Source organism: Oryctolagus cuniculus, chromosome 15 (genome assembly GCF_964237555.1).
Source record: "Oryctolagus cuniculus chromosome 15, mOryCun1.1, whole genome shotgun sequence".
NCBI lineage: Eukaryota > Metazoa > Chordata > Mammalia > Lagomorpha > Leporidae > Oryctolagus > Oryctolagus cuniculus.
Window position 1 is genome coordinate 88,776,158 of NC_091446.1, and position 22,372 is coordinate 88,798,529.

Consider the following 22,372-nt stretch of genomic DNA (forward strand, 5'->3'; position numbering starts at 1 on the left):
ATGAATATAAATTTCCAAAGTACGACTCATGGGTTACAATGGCTTCCCCCCCCATACCGTCCCTCCCACCCACAACCCTCCCCTTTCCCACTCCCTCTCCCCTTCCATTCACATCAAGATTCATTTTCGATTATCTTAATATACAGAAGATCAGCTTAGTATACCTTAAGTAAGGATTTCAACAGTTTGCTCCCACACAGAAACATAAAGTGAAAAATAATAGATGATTTTTTTTAAATGATGATGAAATCAGATCAGACCTATTGTCATGTTTAATCCCAGTGAGAGTCAAGTTGGGAATTGATAATTTCCTTTTTTTTTTCAGAAGATCGGTTTAGTGTACATTAAGTAAAGATTTCAATCGTTTGCACCCCCATAGAAACACAAAGTGAAATATACTGTTTGAGTACTCGTTATAGCATTAAGCCTCAGTGTACAGCACATTAAGGACAGAGATCCTACATGAGGAGTAAGTGCTCAGTGACTCCTGTTGTTGACTTTACAAATTGACACTCCTGTTTATGGCATCAGTAATCTCCCTATGCACCAGTCATGAGTTTCCAAGGCTATGGAAGCCCCTTGAGTTCTCCGACTCTTATCGTGTTTAGACACGGTCATAGTCAAAGTGGAGGTTCTCTCCTCCCTTCAGAGAAAGGCACCTCCCTCTTTGAAGACCTTATTTAACAGATATATTTTCTCTGAGGAAGAGTTAGATGAAAAACGCACCTCTTATATACAGCGAAATTTTTTTTCATATTCCCAGGTAATGGACTTTATACTTGTGAATAATGTCAGAGCACCCATATGATGGCTCACTCATCCAGTGTACAAAGCAGATAAGGCTAGGCCAGGCAGATGCTGGGAATAGAGAACTCAATCCAGGTTTCCCACATTGGCAGCAGGGACCAAATTACTTGAGCCATCACCTCTGCCTTCTAGGATGCAGATTAGTAGGAAACTGGAAACAGGAGCCAGTACTTGAATCTACATATCCCAATCTGGGTGGGCTTCTCAAATGACATCTGCTAGAAAGATAATTTCCAAAAAACTTTGGGCTTCTCCTGGTTACCCTAATATATTCTGCTGCTCCTGATAGTGAGTCTCAGAGAGTCTTCCTTTTGTTTTTCCACCATTTTAATGAAACTACTGAGATTTAGTACTGGAGATCTTGCATGCCTGCATTCAAATACAGGGCTCCCAATTTGCTGGCTGGGTAAAATTGTACCAGTTAACATTAGTGCACCTCAGTTTTTCATCTGTGAATGGGGAATAACATTAATGTCTCCAGGGCTATTATAAATGTCAATCTGTATGGCCTACCAAGTCAGTGATAATATGTTCAAAACCCTGTACAAATACTAGTTCTGTGCAATTCTTGTTCTCAGTGGGATTGCAAAATGACAGGAATGTGGACAGGAGCTAGGGCAGAAGACTACAACTGGAAACCCATGGTATGTCAGAGGTCCTTCTGAACAGTGCTATGCTGTACAATTAAAATCTGGTAGCAACAATCTACAGTTATATCACCCTGGATACACCGAGGTCATGTCTGGTCTGAGAAGTTAGGCAGGATCAGCCCATTTAGTTCTTGGGTGGGAGGTCACCTGGGATTTTTGGGACATACAAAGAGGTGTGTCAGAGGCTGCTGAACTATGAGTCTGAGCCTGCCAGTTTCTAGCAGAAGTCTGCTGATATCCTGTGCAACCACTGAACCAATGGGTGAATGACTGGAAAGGACTTGGCCCTTACCCTGCAGGAGATAGTTTGTGATGTTGCAGTTGGCTCCATGGACTGATTTCAATGGGACATGAGACCCTTTACCAACATCTCATCTTCCAAACTGCAACAGTACTGACCTAGTCCGTTTCTATAGACCAAGAGCATGGTGCCTGGGTAAGGCAAAATGAGTACTGAGAAGAGATCAGGCTCTGGAGTCAGGAAAATTGGAGGGTGAATTCTGCCTCCATTCCATATTTCTAGTTGACCATATATGATCTGTTCAAGTTTGGATTCTCTATTTTATTTTCTTATCTCCTCCCCTCTCTCCTTCCCTTTTTTCCTTTCTCTCTGCCTCCTTTTCTTTATCTGTTTTCATTGTTTCCCTTACTCTTTTCCTTTCCTACACTCTTTCTCTTTATATTCTTTATTTTTTTTCCTTCCTCTTCCCTTTCTTCCTAGAGTGGTAGATAGAGTTTCAACCTCCTGGTTCATTCCTCTAAGCCTGGGGCTGGGCTGGGGCTAGATCAGGTGAAGTCAGGTCAGGAGGCAGTAACTCAACCTAAATCTCCCACTTGGGTGGGAGTAATCCAACTACTTGAATCATCACTGCTGTACCCCAGGGTCTGCACTGGAAAGAAGCTGGAGTCAAGGACAGAGACAGGAATTAAATCTAGTACTCCAATATGGGACATATTTAATTATCAATCTAATTTCTCATTCTCTGGGGCCCCTTTGAAAGTGAAAGGGGGGCTATTAAATGCTCTCAAGGACAAGAGATGTATGTGGAACTTTGCCAGGTCCTGACATGTGTGGATGCCCCATCTATAGCTGGGCAGCTTGAAAAAAGTTATACCTCTGTAAATTGTTTTCTCACCTGTAAACTGGGAATAGTTGTACCCACCTTCATAAAAGCAATGACATAAAGTATGTCTTTTTAAAAAGATTTTTTTTATTTATTTGAGAAGCAGAGTTAGAGAAAAAGAGAAAGAGAAAGGTCTTCCATCCATTGGTTCACTGCTAAAGTGACCACAATGGCTGAAGCTGGACTGATCTGAAGCCAGGAGCCAGAAGCTTTTTCTGGGTCTCCCATGTGAGTGCAGGGACCCAAGCACTTGGGTCATTTGCCACTGCTTTCCCAGACAGTAAGCAGAGTCGGATCAGAAGAGGAGTAGCTAGGAATTCTGGTGCTCATGGGGGATGCAGGCACCACAAGTGGAGGCTTATCCTAAGATGCCACAGTGTCAGCCCCAAAGGATGCCTTATTTCCAGGGAAAGGGAAGGCATTCAACAAATGATATCTAAAGCAGTAACACTGAAGTCAAAATTCTAAACCAGCTGGCCACTTGCTTTGGTGGGTGCACCACATACTATGCACTCAGCCCCTTCTCTGCCATGCCCCTCTACTCTTCCTCTGTGATGGTGTTCTCTTGGCCTCAAGAATCCACACCTACTTCCTGTATCCTCCTCTAGGCTAGAAACTTTTTCATGGAACATGGCCCCCACTTCCTTACTGCAGCTAATTTCAGTCTCTCTTGTGTCCTTCACATTGCTTCTTAGTGATTTCAGAGACCTGATAATGACCCACACACTGATGCAGAAAACTTTGCAACATTTCTCCCAACCTCATCACCCCTACATAGCACATTTAAAAACTTAGCATTCTGTGATAGGCCCTTAGGGTCTGATCCCACCATTCTTTCCACTGGTGCTGCATTGCAGGTCCCCTGAGAACCCTGTCATGGCTGACTTGAGGAACTTGCTTTATGTTATTTCCTCAATCATAATCTCCTTTCCATAGGTTGGCTGTTTGACACAGCAGTTAAGACATTGCTTCAGATGCTCTCGACCCATATTGGAGTCTCTGGGTTCAATTCACAACTCTACTTTTGATCCTGCATGTGGAAGAGTGGGTTAAACCCATATAGGCAACAATGTCTGCTCTACTTCTGATCCAGCTCCCTATTAATGCACCTAGGGAAGCAGCAGATGATTCATGACCCAGTTTTTTTGTCAGCATTTGGGAGACACTCCTAGAGTTTTAGACTCCTGGCTTCAGCCTGGCCCAGCCCTGGACATTGTGTCCATCTGCAACATAAATCAGCAGAATGGAGATTTCTCTTTTTTAAAAAAAATTTCCAAGAGGAGTTTTATTGATGGCTCTGGTTCATTCCCTTCCAAAAGACCAAATGAAGTGAACAGTGGTAACCTTTAGATTCTATTGTCTTCATAACAAAACAGAAGATGAAGATTAGAACTGGATCATTTGCCCCTTTTTCTTCTTATCTCCTCCCAATTCAAAGTATTTACATCTCTTAATAGCCAACATTCTCTTGGATCTGCAGTTGGGCTCCACACACTCAAACCTCAGCACAATCTTCTTTATAGTTTTAGCCTTTTCTGGAAAATTGGCTTAGTCTGTCCCCCATAGCCACTCTGCTTTCTATCATAACGCCACTTTCCCTGGGCATACAGAGTCTTTGCCCTTCTTATACTGTATCATCTTGTGGGGCTGGTGCTTGCCACACTTCTTACAGAAGGTCCGGCAGGTTTTCGGAATATTCACCATGTTGCTGGAATGCTATCAGCTCAGAAAGAAAGAGAACCAGCCTGAGATTTCTCTTTATTTCTGCTTCGTTCTATCTTTCTATCTTTATTTCTACTTCTCTGTGCACAAATAAATGAAAAAAAAATGTGTATTACAAAAGAATGATGCATGGGTACCCAAACTTCTTGTAGCAAAATATAATTAGTTTTAAATCTCATTTTCCATTAACTATTTGAAGTGCTCTTATATATTAAAAACTCTATATGCAATCTCAGGGATCTGGAAACCACCTTCCATCCCCAGTTTTGAGTTCTGAGGCTAAAGAACACTACAAGAGTTGATGTTGATTGAACACTGCCCATATACCAGGCAGTGTTCCAAGTACCTGCAGGTCCACCTCTCTTGGACTAGGAGTGAGCTCTCTAAGACAGCTATCTGTTGCACTTCTCCAGTGCCTCCTGTGAGACACCTGTCAGCAGCATTATGCAATCCTGACTTGTACCAGCTCTGCCTTACCTACAAGTGTGAGTGCCACTTTCCAGCCAAGGGCTCATTCTCTGCCCTATGCACCTGTCCCTGAGCACCACCTGTGGGAATGCAGAAATGTTGTTGTTGCTAGGATGGCTTCCTACTTTCCTTCCTTTTGAAATATGAAAGTTAAGAAACTGTTTCCTATTTGCTTCCTCTCCCCAACTCAACCATTTGCTGATTCATGCTTCTTTCTTCTTTCAGGACCCAAAATTGCTGTCCATCTCCCACCCTCTTATTTCCCTCCTTCCTGCTTGAGCCTTCCTGCTGCATACCTGAGACAGATAAAGGTAGATGAGGGGACACATCTGTGTGAGATTCCCAAAAGGAGGCTGTTGCACTTGATTTCTCAACAATGTTGCAGTGGATTCATTTCTGAGAGGAGGAGCGTGGTGGGGGCAAGAGGTGTGGAGTCACCACACAAACCCCAGGAGTCGGGTGAAAGTGGGCTTGAGGCAAGCAGCCCACAGACTTGTTTATTTCAGTTAGTACAACAGCTTATATAGCCAAGACCAGTCAATCCGGTCAAAGGGGTGGTCTATGCCCCAACCAATCACAGCCTGTTGCCAGGCAGTTTCCAAAGCCATCCAATCACAGCCTGTTTCCAGGCAGGCTCCGTTGCCAGTTGGATTCAAAGCCATTCCTTAGTAACTGACCCTCGCTTGCCAGTGGCCATCTTGGCATGCCTTCTCATTCCACCACAGGAGGCCAGTTCCTGAGGGGGAGGGCCACAGTAAATGACATCTGTTACCATTTGCTAGCTTCCTCCCCAACACCTACAATGTATAAGAAAAATTCTATATTGGCCCACATCAACACAAAATTTTGAATCTTCATGCTGGATATTTAGACACATTCAGTAGAAACAAGCCTGATAGCTGCTGTGTCCAAGCCCCATCTTATGATATACTGACACACGGTGACAAACAAGTAACTTTGTCCCAGCGCTTATGTTAAAGGAAACTCCACTCAGTAAAATCAATCCTTAATATTCAGAGAAAATAATGAAGTACCTTGTGCAAGTGGAAACACTCAATCTCCTACATTTAGCCAGCTAAGTAGAAATGCCATTGTTTTATTCACAGCACAGTAATAGGTTTACTTTTTGAAGTAAATTTATATCTTCCAGCTGATGGACCTTGAGGGGAAATAGCTTGCATTATCCTCACCAATGCCAGAGAGATCACTTTAAAATCCCACACTGCTAGATCCACCCACTGATGGCTTCAAATCAAAGACACTCCCAGGCCAGCCACTACTTTCAATTTTTGGTTCTGCTTTTATAACTTGGGCACTCCTCTCTCCTTCAAATAGATTCCATATGGCATCTCTGCCATCTTGGGTCTGAAGATCCCTGGGGAGGGTAACAGGGCATGGACATGGGGAAAGAAAAATGAGAGTTGACAAATACAGGATATGTCCATTCCTGTAGACATTTCTGAGAACCCCAGAACAGTATGGTGGACATGAAATATTGGGTCCAAGAATTAGAGATCAGGGGCTGCATTGACTTTCCACTTACCAGTGTGTGGCACTGGGCATGCCACTCCACTGTTTTGAGATTCTGTTTCCACATCCATTTTCCCCTCCCATACAACACACCCTTCATCTGTGCCTTGTCTTGTGTTAATATCTTTCCCAACACTAATAGCAGCTTAGGTGTCATAGTCTTCTCCCTATCCCAAGGGCTGGAACTCTGTCTGTCCTATTCCTTATAGTTTAATCCCCAGAGGCTGAACTGTGGGATCTACTTGGTACATGATATTGCACAAAAATTTCCTGCAGAGTCCAAGCACCATATAAGAGGGAGCCTTGAAGGCATGAGCTCAACTCCAGCCTTTGCCCATGGCCAGACATGATGGACACCCATCAGAGCCTAGTCTGTCAGCTCCTGGGTGTGTGATTCCTGTGCCCCAACATACCATTCTAGGGCAGATGTCACATTTCAGACTTTATGGAAGGGCACTCATCCTAACATTTTACCACATTTCTATAATATGATCCCACACTTACATATCCAAGCTAGAGAATTCTCTTGCAAATTAAAAAAAATTATTCTTTCCTAACTTGCTGGAGATGAGTGAAGGTTGCCCCATAGATGGGTATGTACTGACCCATTCAAGATTCCCCAGGTTTGCCTCCTCTTCCTCATCTCCTCCACTTGCAGGAGGCCTTCTAATCAAAGTCTACCCAGCCTTTAATATACATAACTCAGTGCTTAGCTACAGCTTCCCCTGTGCAGGATCAAAGGGTCTATGCTTTCTGGAGTCAAGCTGGTAAATACGGACTTTAATATGCTCTGTCTCAAGACACAATATAGAGAGCTGCTTCCAAACCCCACCCTGACTTGCATATATTACTTCTTCCAGATACAGGGATTTAACTTCCTTAACACAGGTGAATTTGCAAACACCTCCTCTGCCAACTCAGCTTTCTTGGCCAAAGATGCCCAATTTTCAAAGTAGTTCATGCCCACCCATCACAGGACCAGGTCAGTGGCCCCCTCAAGAACTTGTCTGAGCTCTTAGTCTTGCCTCCTCCTTTGACAACCTCCAGTCTTCAGCAGCCAGAAAAAGAGCCCATCCTTCAGCATCTACAACCACACATGCAGCTGCATTAGCAGACCTGGAGTGCAGGGAGAGCAGGTTAAGTGAGTAACAAGATGGCTACCCGACACCCGCAAAGCACTGTATAGAACCATGTGGCTGTGACCAATCCTCCACATGCACAAAGTTGTATCCATTGGCCAATCAGTTCTCCCAGATGAGTGAAAAACTCTACCCTAGTGCTCCATTCATTCCATCCAGCTTCTTAGCCCCAGCACTATGTTCCTGAGATCCCAAGGGACTCCACAGAGGCCGACTGTGCCATAACTGATACCCACTTTACATGTTGCTGTTTCTGCTCCTGCACACAAAGCCCAACAGATTTGCACTCCATCCTGGGTCCTAGCTCAGGATCACTACATCTCAGCTCCTAAAAAGTCCTCTTCCCACAATGCAGCTCCCTACCACCACCCTACAAAAGGCTCATCTTGCCTTGCTCTGCTTGCCATGCTCAGGCTACCTGGGAACTCTGCAGAGAATTGCCAACTGCCGAGTCTCTCTGTCTCTGGAGACACAGCGAGGTGCAGGAGTGGACAGGCTAAGGGAAGGCAGGAGAGAGAAGAGGGTACAAGGAGCAAAAGTTCAGGCCCCTCTGGGGTTGGCCATTCCTTTTCCCGGAGAGTTCCACTGGTAGAATCAGGTTCCATGGGCTTATATGTGGGCCAGAGTCCCTACATCCTTCCCAGATGTGGCAGAGGGCTGAAGAAGGGTTTCCGGTGGCAGTGCAGAGCCACCCTATACATGCCCAGGCCCATGTGTGGATACTTCCCAGATGTCTGAAGGGGTGAGGAGCACACTGCTGGGGCAAATTTCTGCCCCCACACACACCCACATGATCAAAGCAACATCTTTGCCAGTCCCTGCCAGGACTGGGGGGGTGGAAACACCTGATCTCTACTCCCCAGGATGTTGTGCAGCACTGCATGCATCCCTCCCCAGCCTCGAGGCATCCACAGCAACACCATGTTACCTCACAGTCCTGTGCCCCTGAGTTCCTCTGTCCCTGAGCCCAGCAGTGCCACCAGGAAGCCATTTCAGGAGGGTCCCAAAGGGCTCTAGGCTCTGGGAGCGCAGGATGACACGGCGGGTCTGATGCCTGCCACTGTTGAAGGAGAAAGCTTCTGGGAGGCTGGGTTGAGGGGTTCCCTGCCCACAGATGCTTGGGCTCAGAGAGCTTGCAAGTTTTTGACAGGGCTGCAACCCCCACTGCAGCTGGGAGCACCACAGGGAGAGACCATGGAAAGCAACCGTCCAACCAGACTCCCAGTGATCAGCGTCATCAGCTGCCTGCACTGCTCCACTGGAACCAGACATCTCACAAGAACCATGAGCCCAAAGTCAGACCCCCTGCTGCTGCTCCTTTCTGCCCATCCTGGAACCTGGCACCCAATGCCTACCTCAGAAGACAGTCTCAGCCCATGAGCCTCTGCAGCCCTGGCTCCATGGGAATGTGCCCAGCCCCACATCTATGCTGACTAAATATGGCTTCCTGAGCACAGACTGGAAAACTTGGGAAGTGACTTGCAGATATCAAATGAAGACAACTGTTATCCCACCCAGTTTGTGCAGCAATAGAAGGTATTGAGCAGAATGTGGAATATGAGACCAGGTTCCCATCTCCTCTGCATCCAAAGAAACCGATTGGTAGGGTGCAGTGATTGCAAACAGTTGAACTGAATGTCCTTAAGTCTGGCAGCGACTGCCTGCCAGAAACAGTTGAAGAAATTTGGCAGATGGAGGCCAGTCCATATGTTGATACTCAAGGCCAAGGTGCCAATGGCTAAGGTGCCATTGGTGGATTCTTTGGCCACACCAAGGCTGACTAGACTGCTATGTCTTGCTTGTTTGCTCTTGAGGCACTGCAAATGTTTTAACCAGTCTCAGTGGCCTGTAAGCCACTGCTCCAGCCAGCCAACAGGGAGACGGAGGGTAGAAAGGCAGCCCATGGCCATTGATGCCAGACTATGTTCTGATGTCACCATCAGTTAAAGCAAAGACACCTGTTCTGGAGAGCACATTCAGGGGATGCTTGGAGAGCCAAGTCATGACTTTCAGGAAACTGAGATCCAAAACAAAATTGAATACTCAGTACTTTGCTCATGTTCCCATAGCCAAAGTCTTCTTCCTCCAGTCAAGCAGGATAGGCGCTGGATGCACCTCCCTAACAATAGAGGGCATGCACATGTGTGTAATGAGTGATCCCTAATTCTGCCACTCTCCCTTTCCCCATATTGCTTGAGGCTTCATCTATTCCCAGAAGCTATAAGCAGCCATGAGGCCCCTAAACTTTTTTCAACATTCATGGCAATTAGTGCAGATTTCAGAATTAGAGAAAGGGGTACAACTGACAAGAGTATGGAACTGGCAGGAGGCTTGACATTATCTAAAATTTGGTCTTGTTTTGCTGCAAAGAATGCCTCTGAGATGGAAATCTCTGAGGAAAGATCAATGCAGCAATAGGACTAGCCTCAGAATATCAGACCAGATGGCCATTTCCGCAAGGACTCTACTTGGTGTGTTCTGTTCTTTACTTTTTTTAAAAGTAAAATGAAAAATGTTTCTGAGAATACCATGAGTTCTACTTTGTGGGATTCACAAGTCCCAGTAGTTGATGATTCCATTTTTCATGAACTTACACATGTTGTGAATTTGGGGTTTACTTATTAGTTCTCGAGAGAAGCCTGCTTTCATTGAGATTTGCATAGTGGAGTAATTGCATATGGGGACTCAGTGCAGGCAGAACTCGTAAAGAGGGTGGGTTGTACTTGAGTCTGGGAAGAAGGCCCTGGGCCAGGCAGCTGCCAGACTAGAGTGTGCAGTGGGCTTCACAAACACAGGGCAGGGTATGTGCAACACTAAGAGGGAAATCCTCTGCTCTAATTGTGTTTGGAGCATTACTCCATGGCTACTTTCCATCATGGAACTTAAGAATCCAATTATAGTGTAGCATTTTTTTATATCTCACACAAATTTGAGTTCTTCATAATGATCATACAAAATGCATATCATAGTTGTGTGAATGTGGCCTAAGAATAAAGACACAAGTTGGAATATCTGCTTCCCATTTCAGAGAAACTGGGTTCAAGACTCACCTTCTCAATATCAGCTTTCTATTTAGCTTCGCCTAAGAAGGTAACAGAAAATGATACATTTAATTGATTTCCTGCAATCTATGTGTAAGATCATGATAGCTAGTTCAGCTCCTCACTTTATCTTGTCACAATTCTACCCATCAAGTGCATTAGAAAAGTGGATCTACAATAGGTTTCCTTTTGGTGCTTGGTTAGTTGTCACTGATCAGGGAGAACATGATATTTGTGCCTCTGTGACTGGCTTATTTTACTCAGCATGATGTGTTCCAGATTCCTCCATTTTGTTGCAAATGAACGGATGTCATTTTCTTTTTACTTCTGTATAGTATTCTATAGAGTGCATGTCCCATCATTTCTTTATCCAGTCAACTGTTGATGGGCATTTGGGTTGATTCCAGGTATTAGCTATTGTGAATTGAGCTGCAATAAACATTAAGGTGCAGACCATTTTTTTGTTTGCCAATTTAATTTCCTTTGGGTAAATTCCAAGGAGTGGGATGGCTGGGTTGAATGGTAGGGTTATATTCAGGTTTCTGAGGAATCTCCAAACTGACTTCCATAGTGGCTTGACCAGTTTGCATCCCCACCAACAGTGGGTTAGTGTCCCTTTTTCCTCACATCCTCACCAGCATCTATTGTTGGTAGATTTCTGAATGTGAGCCATTCTCACCGGAGTGAGGTGAAACCTCATTGTGGTTTTGATTTGCATTTCCCTGATGGCTAGTGATCCTGAACATTTTTTCATGTGTCTGTTGGCCATTTGGATTTCCTCTTTTGAAAAATGTCTATTTAGGTCCTTGGCTCATGTACAACTTAATACTTTATCCTTTTTAGTATTTTTTGTTCTACTTAATACTATTGGTTTAATTCTGTAATTAACACACAATTATTCTTAGGTGTTGAAATTTAACTGAAAACTGATCTCTGTTAAATATAAGAGTGGGAATAAGAGAGGGAGGAAATGTACAGTTTGGGTTATGCTCAATATGACTTGCCCATGAAGAGTTAAAATTGTATATGTGTGGGTGTAAAAAGTTAAGCTTAAGCTTACAGGTTTAAACCTTCCTGGTGCAGCTGTGAAAATAAGACAGAGTAAAGTAGCATCTTGACAGTAGGGACTCCATTTTGGAGCACTTGAGACTCCATTCTGAGAAAGCACCCCCCCCCACCATGAGACTCTGGTCTGAAACTATGATCTCAAATAGTCGGACAATAGCAGTGCACTACATCACCCTTGGCAGAGCACAAAAAAACCCATAGCATGATTGTTCAAGCTTAAAAGTAAAAAGGTTGCACCTGGGTTACCTGGGCTAATAATAAAGATGTGATTTGTCTGTGTCTTACATTAATGTCAAGTCCTAATTCTAATTGTAAGATTGTAACTGGTATTGTCAAGATTATGATAAATATTAATTTCACTTAGGTTTTAGGTTATGTTGACCCCAGTAACCATATACTCTCTTTTGATTTTATGTACTCTCTTTTGATTTTAGCAACTGTGTATAGCAACCGTGCATAGCAACCATGTATTCCCCCCTTTCCGGTTTTGCGGTTTTTGCCTTTATAAACCCTAACCTTTGGTTATTCGGGGCTGCTCTGCTCATGATGATCAGACAGCCCCAGCATGCTGGATAATCAATAAAGCTTCCCCTTGCTGTTTGCATAAGAGACGTCTCTTGGTGACGTTTTTCGGGCAGTAGACTCTAACATCCAAATGGTAGAGTTAGAAATGTACCAGGGGATTCCAAATCAATCCCATCAAAGTGGCATGTACCAATGCCATCTCACTAGTCCCAGTGATCAATTTCAGTTCACAATTGATCATACTGAGTCATCTAAGAGTCAAAGGGATCACATAAACAAGACCAGTGTCTGCTAATACTGATAGAATAAAAAAGGGAGAGAACGATCCAACATGGGAAGCGAGATACACAGCAGACTCATAGAATGGCAGATGTCCTAAACAGCACTCTGGCCTCAGAATCAGCCCTTAAGGCATTCAGATCTGGCTGAAGAGCCCATGAGAGTATTCCAGGCATGGAAAGCCAAGACACTCTGGCAAAAAAAAAAAAAAAAAAAAAAAAAAAAAAAAAAAAAAAAAAAAAAAAAAAAAAACTAAATGAAAGATCTCTGCGAGTGAGATCCCAGTGGAAAGAACGGGTCATCAAAGAAGGAGGTACCTTTCTCTGAAGGGAGGAGAGAACTTCCACTTTGACTATGACCTTGTCTAAATAAGATCAGAGTTTCAGAGTTGGCAAACTCAAAAGTTTTCCATAGCCTTGGCAACTCATGACAAGAGCCTAGGGAGATTACTGATGCCATAAACTAGAGTGTCAATTTGCTAAGTCAACAACAGGAGTCACTGTGCCCTTACTCCTCATGTAGGATCTCTGTCCTTAATGTGTTATTCAATGTGAATTAATGCTAAAACTAGTACTCAAACAGTATTTTACATTTTATGTTTCTGTGTGGATGCAAACTTTTGAAATCTTTACTTAATATATACTTAATTGATCTTCTGTATATAAAGATAATTGAAAATGAATCTTAATGGAATTGAATGGGAGAGGGAGTAGGAGTTGGGAGGGTTGCAGGTGGGAAGGAAGTTATTGGGGGGAAAGCTGTTGTAATCCATAAGCTATACTTTGGAAATTTATATTTACTAAATAAAAGTTAAAAAAAAAAAGAAAAATGATCTGCAAATGGGCACTGCCTCTTGCCCTCTTGTCTTTCTGTGTCTCTTTCTGGCATAGAGATAATTGTTTTCATTTGAGTGAATAAAGAAACATAAAACTTATCTCGATAGATTAATTCAGTAAAAATAATGTTCATATCCAGTTAATATCAAAATATCACCCTCTTTTTAGACTTGCATAGATATTAAAAATTCATCTCAAATGGTGGGAAGGTGAGAATTTCCAAAAGAATCCTGAAGGTGCAAAATAAAATTAGAGGGCATTGTAGCTATAACAGCTTTCATATTTCTGTTCATAAAGTACCCATATACCACTGAATGTGTTTTATTTTAATACAATTTGATATTCCAAAACATAACATGACATGACTACTTATACTAATGTTTTCAAAAATTTCAGGTGATTTCTATTGTAACATCTCAAAGTTACAACCGTGAATTCCCCAGAAATCACTGATATTAAGATTTTACAAGTATGCTCTAGTCAACCCAATGCTATGCAACTCACACACTATTCCTAGAATGATTTTCTTATATGTTACACTTTAATGTCCCGGCTTCAATAATTGTGCTTCTATACATCACAAATTGTATGACAGCAACTGTCATGTTCATGTCAACAGTTGGTGTGTGGCGTGTAAGAGTGATGAAATGAGTAACAATATGAGTAATTGATGTCAACATTCAAATATTGCATGAATTCATCTGCTAACATAATACAGCACATCTCACTGGATTTTATGGGAGAGATGATAGGTTAGCTGAAAGAATATATTCTCAAAATCAAACCAGTTTTACTGCTGAAATATTATACACATTTTAAAAACCCTAACTGATTGACTTGAAAGTGATATAGATTTCCCATTTGCTGTTTTATTCTATTTTAAGATTTATTTATTTATTTTAAACTCACAGTTACACAGAGAGAGAAGGAGAGGCAGAGAGAGAGAGAGAGTGAGGTCTTTCATCAGCTGGTTCACTGCCCAATTGGCTGCAATGTTTGGAGCCTCACCAATCAAAAGCCAGGAGCCAGGAGCTTCTTCCAGGTCTCCCATGTGGGTGCAGGGGCCCAGGGACTAGGGCCATCTTCTATAGCTCTCCCACAGCAAAGAGCTGGATTGGAGGTGGTGCAGCTGGGCCTTGAACCAGTGCCCACATGGGATGCTGGCACTGCAGGAGGCGGCTCTACTCACTACGCCACAGCGCCAGCCCTGGTTTATTCTTTAAATATCTGAAATAGCCATGGCTGAACCAGGCAGGTTCCAAAAGTCTAAATTGTAATCTGGGTTAACAATGGTGGCAACAGGAACCCTCTTCTAAGCCCCCATAAGGCCCTGTAATAACATAATTTATATTCATAAATGTGCCCTGACATGGGACAGAAGTTGGGTTTTTTCAAAGCATGATTTTTTTTCCACAAGTTGATTTATTATGGAAATTACTTCTGTCCAGGTATGTTTACATTAAGTACACATTCTTGCACAATAAAATGGGTGCATTAGATGTAAGCTACAATGCTGACACAATTTTGTTCATTAAATCACTTTTTCTTTGTGAGTAAGGTGCTGTTTATGGGAGATAACAAGTTACAATCTTGACTTTCAGTGTATGCCTGGTCCATCACTGGCTACTGTAAATGTTAAAGAGATTAGCCTGCAAATGAGAAAATACTCTCTGTCTCTTCCAAAATCATCAATCAATATTTTAAAAGTGTGTATATTTCACTGGTCAAACTAGTTTAATTTGGATAGATGCTCTTTCAGCTTCAACATCAGTCTTATAAAATCCACAGACGAATGTTGTTACAAGATGGATTTGTACAATTTTAGTATCTTGACTTCATTTACCTGTATATTCTTATATATTCCAAAACCCTTACATGCCAGACACTTATCAGCTGCTGACATGAGCAAGATAAGAGGGTTCTTGGAATTGTGGAATTTTCAGGGTAATGGAAATGCAGTTACTGAAGCCATAAAATGAAAGTCTACATGGAAGAAAATCAGGATAGGGGGCGCGCGCAGCTGCACCTCGGTGGGCCTGGCTCCTTTTGGCGCCTGTGTGGCCCTACCCCTGTGTGACTGCGAGGAAAACGAAGATAGTAGACGAGCCTGAGGGGCGGCTGTGACTCCCTGGCCCAGGTCCTTGCCGCTTTCGCTGCCGGGAGCTTCCCTCCTCTTGGGATTCCGTGAGTCGGAGCGCCCCAGTGGCCTAGCCCCACCAGTGGAATGGTCGCCGAGGCCCACGGCGGTGGGCGTCTGCGCGCCCAGTAAGCGGACGAGGGAGGCTCGAGGGACCTCCACCCCCACGCCAGGCGAGAAAGCCCCCGGCATGGCAAATGTGCAATACCAACATGTCTGTGTCTACTGATGGTGCTGTAAGCACCTCACAGATTCCAGCTTCGGAACAAGAGACCCTGGTTAGACCAAAGCCATTGCTTTTGAAGTTGTTAAAGTCTGTTGGTGCACAAAAAGGCATTTACACCATGAAAGAGGTTATATTTTATCTTGGCCAGTACATTATGACTAAACGATTGTATGATGAGAAGCAACAACATATTGTGTATTGTTCAAATGATCTTCTTGGAGATTTGTTTGGAGTGCCAAGCTTCTCTGTGAAAGAGCACAGGAAAATATATACAATGATCTACAGAAACTTGGTAGTAGTCGATCAGCAGGAACCATCAGATTCAAGTACATCTGTGAGTGAGAACAGGTGTCACCTTGAAGGTGGGAATGATCAAAAGGACCCTGATCAGGAGCTGCAGGAAGAGAAACCTTCGTCTTCAAGTTTGGTTTCTAGACCATCTACCTCATCCAGAAGGAGAGCAATTAGTGAGACAGAAGAAAATTCAGATGAATTATCTGAATGCCAAAGAAAGCACCACAAATCAGATAGTATTTCCTTGTCCTTTGATGAAAGCCTGGCTCTGTGTGTAATAGGGGAGATATGTTGTGAAAGAAGCAGTGGCAGTGAATCGACAGAGACGCCATCAAACCTAGATCTTGATGACGGTGTAAGTGAACATTCAGGTGACTGGTTGGATCAGGATTCAGTTTCTGATCAGTTTAGTGTAGAATTTGAAGTAGAATCTCTAGATTCAGAAGATTGCAGCCTTAGTGAAGAAGGACAAGAACTCTCAGATGAAGATGATGAGGCATAGTGAGTTACTGTGTATCAGGCAGGGGAGAGTGAGACAGATTCATTTGAAGAAGATCCTGAAATTTCCTTAGCTGACTATTGGAAGTGTACTTCAGGCAATGAAATGAATCCTCCCCTTCCACCACATTGCAACAGATGTTGGGCCCTCCGTGAGAATTGGCTTCCTGAAGATAAGGGGAAAGACAAAGGGGGAATCCCTGAGAAAGCCAAACTAGAAAACTCGACACACGCGGAAGAAGGTTTTGATGTTCCTGATTGTAAAAAAACTACAGCAGATGATTCCCAAGAATCCTGTGTTGAGGAAAATGATGATAAAAGCACACAAGCCTCTCAATCGCAAGAAAGGACTTCTCTCAGCCATCAACTTCTAATAGCATTATTTATAGCATCCAAGAAACACAAGACAAAGAAGAAAGTACGGAATCTAATATTCCCCTTAATGCCATTGAACCTTGTGTGATCTGCCAGGGTCGACCTAAAAATGGTTGCATTGTTCATGGCAAAACAGGACACCTAAAGTCATGTTTCACATGTACCAAAAAACTAAAGAAAAGGAATAAGCCCTGCCCAGTATGTAGACAACCAATTCAAATGATTGTGCTAACTTATTTCAACTAATTTACCTGTCCATAGAAATGGAATTATATATTTCTAACTATGAAGCCCTAAACATTTAGACAACATGGATCTATTTTTATTTACATATATCAAAGAGAGGAATTGTCTCAGCCCACCTAGATTGCCCTTTTACAATGTAATTTAACTTTGGGAGGGGGAAAATGAATTTTAACTTTTCAAAGGAAAATTTCACTTGGGTTGTAATATGATTTGTGTTGGATAAATGACTATAGCTCATTCTTTACCCTTACTCTTGACTTTAAATAGTTGCCACTCCACTTTCTTCTAAATGTAAATGAAAAGTATTGGATTTAAAAAAAATACATATATAAATAGGACATTGAAATATAAATTTAGTGTCTTTTGTGTAAGGAGAGAAAATATTTGTGAAAGAGTTAATATTTAAATTTTGGATACTGTTAAATTGTCTGAGTCTTAGTTTTTCTACTCTCAAAGCTTAAAATACTTTTTTCAGATAAAGAAGTTGGTAGCTGTATTTGGTGCTCTGTAAGTGAAACATGTACTTATTCTTTAAGTCTTTTCAGTGTAACCATGTGGTAAGGAGTACTTGTGGTAACGATGTTAGTTGAGAAAATAGCCATCATTTACCCACACACAAAACCTTCCCAAGCCTCCCTAGTAAACTCAGATTGTTCTGGGTAGGCAGGTATACTAGGCCTTTTCCACACTTTAGGAATTTAGTGGACTCTCTTGTTTCCTCTAAGTTGGAAAGAATTCTGAGACACTTTGAATGATCTTCTTGGGCTGGGTTACATGGTTCCTGGCAGTTGCCTAGGTTTCAGACCAGTTTTAGAAACTAATGAATTCAGAAACTTGGTAAACAGAACTATCCATTTTAAAACTAGCTGGGAAGACTGCAACTTACAAGTTATGCAGAATTCGTTCATTCTGTTCCTTCTAAGAATGACAGGGTCAGAACACAGGATTATGAAATTCTCTCAAACTGTAGATTAATTTATTATGGTTAAGTATGAGTCTCCACCAAATACTGAAAATAACTATTGACTTAAGATCCCAGTGTTTTTCTCTTATATTTGACAGTTGTGCATATTCAGATGAGGGCTATAAAACCAACTGAACTAACTAAATTTTAGAACTGAGGGATAATTTGTGGAGCTGATTACTAACAGAACATTGTTGATATAAGCTTTATAAGCAAAGGTCACATACATCATGATTCCATGTGCATATCTAGGTAGGAAGCGATTGACTGGCAGTACTTTATTTTTGGTCTTCAAATACCACAAAGCTTTATTAATTTGTGATTTGTAATATTTCAGCTAGAGCTGTATACATTCATTCTGAAAGTTGGTAGTACAAATGAGATGATAGATGGTGTATGTTAGGATATACCTATGCAGCAGTTGCTATTCACATAACATTCAGCTCTGCACATAGAGTCATTCTGCGTGCTTCTGGATTACCAATGTAGTCTTGATTGTCTAAATTTTTAAGTTTCATGTGCATATATTATTTATTGATTTACAAATAAATGACTTATTAAATGTTAAAAAAAGAAAATCAGGATAGGAACAGTGTGTGAGTTATATAGCATTGGTTTGACTATAGGATATTTGTGAAATCTTAAAAGCAATGCATTTACACACATTGCAATTTGTAGCTTTAAAATTTTGCAATATAAATCACCTGACAATTTTTAAAGTAACATTACAATATGTGGTATTTTAACTCTATTCTGTGGTACTTTACCTGTTTTAAAGATCAAACACAATTTGTTGGGGCCGGTGCCGTGGCTCACTTGGTTAATCCTCCACCTGTGGCACCAGCATCCCATATGGGTGCTGGTTCTAGTCCTAGCTGCTCCTCTTCCAGTCTGGCTCTCTGCTGTGGCCCAGGAAGGCAGTGAAGGATGGCCCAAGTGCTTGTGTCCCTGTGCCCATATCAGAAACTAGGAGGAGGCACCTGGCTCCTGGCTTCAGATCGGCGCAGCGCTGACTGTGTCAGCCATTTGGGGAGTGAACCAACAGAAGGAAGACTTTTTTCACTGTCTCTCTCTCTCTGTCTATAACATAATTTATGTTCTAAAGGTATTTTCTGAAGAGTACTGTGAAAACTAGATCTATTAAAATGTTTAAAGTCTTTTTTACAATTTAGAGAGATATTGCATGTTAACTAAATGTAAAAAGCCTTCAAAGAACTAAGAATCTTTTTCTTCAGTTAAGCATACATTTTCCATATGTATGTAAACTGTAATAGGTATACATACTTACTATCCATATCCATACATATATATAATATATGCAAGTTGAAAAAAAAGTAGTGAACTGCTGGTTTCAGAAACTGCAACTTAACTCACTGTGCCACAATACTGGCCCTTTATGTTTGACTTCTAATGTAGGACCCCTTTAAGCATTTCTTATAGATCTCTTATGGAGGGGATGAATAACCTCAGCTTCTGTTTGTGTGGGAAAAATTTTACTTCTTCACTTCTAGAGGTAGCTTACCTATGGGCAGTATTCTCAGATGGGACATTGAGACAAGACCAGTTGTTCATCTGCAGGACTGGATTTGTGTTTCCCAGAATGGGAAAAGCCACTGATAGCTTTGATCATGAAGAAGGCTTTACATTCCCGTTCAAGAAGGGCAAGTGTCTCTTGATTTGTTCTGCCCAGTATGAGAATTTCAAATGGGATAAAAATCAATGTACAGGTACTACATCTAACACAAGGATCTCTGGAAGCTACTTGCAAGAGTGAAAAAACTGGAAAGAAGCAGCTCCTGCTGCTCTTGAAAAATATCAGGAACTACAGAGACCAGAATAGGTAACAGGCACTCACCTGCAGGCCCAAGTGGAAGGTGTACCCTGGCAGATACGGAGAAATTTGGGCCCTCCAGGGCTCCACACACGTAGGGACCTGGCCCCCCTGTAACTGAGGGCACTGAGCTCCCAGTCCCTGGCTGATTTTCAGCACATAAGCTGGGCAAACAGAGCCAAGGCTACCTTTCAGAGCTGCTGGAACAAAAGTGAAAGCTTAGCTGGTTGCTGAGCTACTTGTGATCTAGATCCTGGCTTTGACCTGGCCCATCCTCATTCATTGTGGTCATTTGGGGAATGGAAGAGAAGATGGAAGGATCTCTCTCTCTCTATCTATCTCTCCCTCTCTGTGTGTGTGTCCTTCTCTGTAAATCTACCTTCCAAATAAATATTCAAAAAATTCCCTGTAGGGCTCATATGGTGGTGTTGGATTGCCTTAGCTTTTGCATTCATAGGAAAAATTTTATTTCTTTTTTGCAAGATGAACAAGCTTTACTAGTTATAGTACACTCATTTGAAAGGTTTTTGTTTTTTTTTCTTTCTTTACATTAAATATATTTTGAAATACTCTTCTGACCTACTGGTTATAATACATGTGCTGTTTTTCTAATGAGACTTCTTTGGAATCTGTCTCACTTTGTTTTGGATTCTCTCCTTGTCTTCAAATCTTGACAGTGACTATAACATACATTAGAAAATGTCATTTTTGTTTAATATGGTTTGATATTATTAAGCCAAATAAATATAAATATAATATAAATATAGATTATATAATAATATAATTAGATAAATATACATACTGTATATATGTGCAGGAAATTAGAGAATATTCCAAATTAGTTCCTACTGAGAGAGTAATACACATTATACTTTTACCTGGGATTAAAAATGATACTTTTTTTAAGATTAGAAAGATTTGTGAAGCTTTTTGCAACAGAATTTGGCTGACATATATTTTAATTTCAATGTGCACATTATATCCCTAGAAAAGTCTACCCTTTAATCATTGTTGGATAAATATTTCATCATAACCAATGCCTGTATCATTATTCCTTCCCTTTATTTAAATTTTTATGTTATTCAGCATCTGACACTCTATTTGTATAGCTGGATATTATCTGATTGTTACAGTTAGAGTTCTTATAAAATTTTCAAAATTATATATGAAGCCAATGTAGAAGTACCATGGAAAACACATGACATTTGAAGAAACATAGATTTTGCTTTCATAAGAGCTCTGAAATTTTACTATGTGCATGACATATAACAAGTGACTTACCTTTTCTGCACTTTTTTTCCATATATAAGAACTACAATTATTAAAGTCAAATGCAAGTTTTTAAAGGAATGCAAGGTAACAATATGAGTCTTTTTTTTTGTTTTTGTTTTGGTTTCCACTGATGTGTTTTCTTAATTTTATGTAAGTTATACAATTATCTGTAATTCATATATACAGATTTAAGAGCATAGTGATACTTCCCACTCTAACCTCTATCCTGCTCACTCTTCAACCCTTCTTCTTCTTTCTCCCATCCTCACTTTTAAATTTTACAAAGATCTACTGTCAGTTCATTTTTTGATGGTAAAGTTAACCCTGCACTAAATAAAAATGTTACAAATAGTATGAAATAAAACATTGTTCTTCAACAGAAGGGGCAAGGATGGTAAGCAATCATCAAATCTCAAAATATGTCCATTTCACTCAAAACATTACATTTTAGGTTTTCTACTAGTTACCTCAGATCACAGAAAACATATGGTGTCGGTCTTTTGGGGACTGGCTTTTTTCAGTAAATACAATGGTTTCCAGTTGTATCCATTTTATTGCAAAAGACAGGATTTCATTGTTTTCACAGCTGAGTAGTACTCCCTAGTGTATTTATACCACAATTTCTTTATCCAGTCAATAGTTGATGGACATCTGATTCTATTTCTGAGCTATTGTGAATTCAGCTGGAATCAACATGGGCATACAGATAACTTTTATATGCTGATTTCTTTTGATTTGGGCAAATTCCCAGGAGTGGGATGGCTAGATCATATGGTAGGTCTGCATTCTGATTTTTGAGGTATTTGCATACTGTCTTTCACAATACTTGCACCAGTTTGCATTCTTACCAGCAGTAGATTAGGCTACCTTTTCTCCCACATCCTCACCAGCATTTCTTGGTTAATTTCTGTATGAGAGCTATTCTAACTTGAGAGAGGTGAAACATCATTACAGTTTTGATCTGCATTTTCCCAATGGATAGTGATTCTGAGTATTTTTTCAAGTGCCTGTTGTCCATTTGATTTCCTCTTTTGAAAAATGCCTATTTAAGTCATTTACCCATTTCTTAACTGGTTTGTTTTGTTGATTTTTTTAAACTTGTAGATAATGGATGTTAACCCTTTATCAGTTGCATAGTTTGCAAATACTTTCTAGCATTCTGCCTCTTCACTTTGCTGAATGTTTATTTTGCAATGCAAAATCTTCTCAACTTGAAGTAATACCATTTGTCAATTTTCATTTTGGTAGCCTGTGCTTCTGGGGACTTCTCCAAGAAGTCTTTGCCAATGTCAATGTCTTGCAGACACTGATCTCTAGTAATTAGATCATTTTGGGTCATA

General features: G+C 41.2%; 2 pseudogenes; one reads left to right on the forward strand and one right to left on the reverse strand.

The window, feature by feature from the left end:
• Nucleotides 1-3,860: 3,860 nt before the first annotated feature.
• On the reverse strand, nt 3,861-4,285 carry LOC100356738 (large ribosomal subunit protein eL42-like; annotated as a pseudogene).
• Nucleotides 4,286-15,503: 11,218 nt separating this feature from the next.
• Nucleotides 15,504-17,065, forward strand: LOC138845507 (E3 ubiquitin-protein ligase Mdm2 pseudogene; annotated as a pseudogene).
• The last annotated feature ends 5,307 nt before the right edge of the window (nt 17,066-22,372 follow it).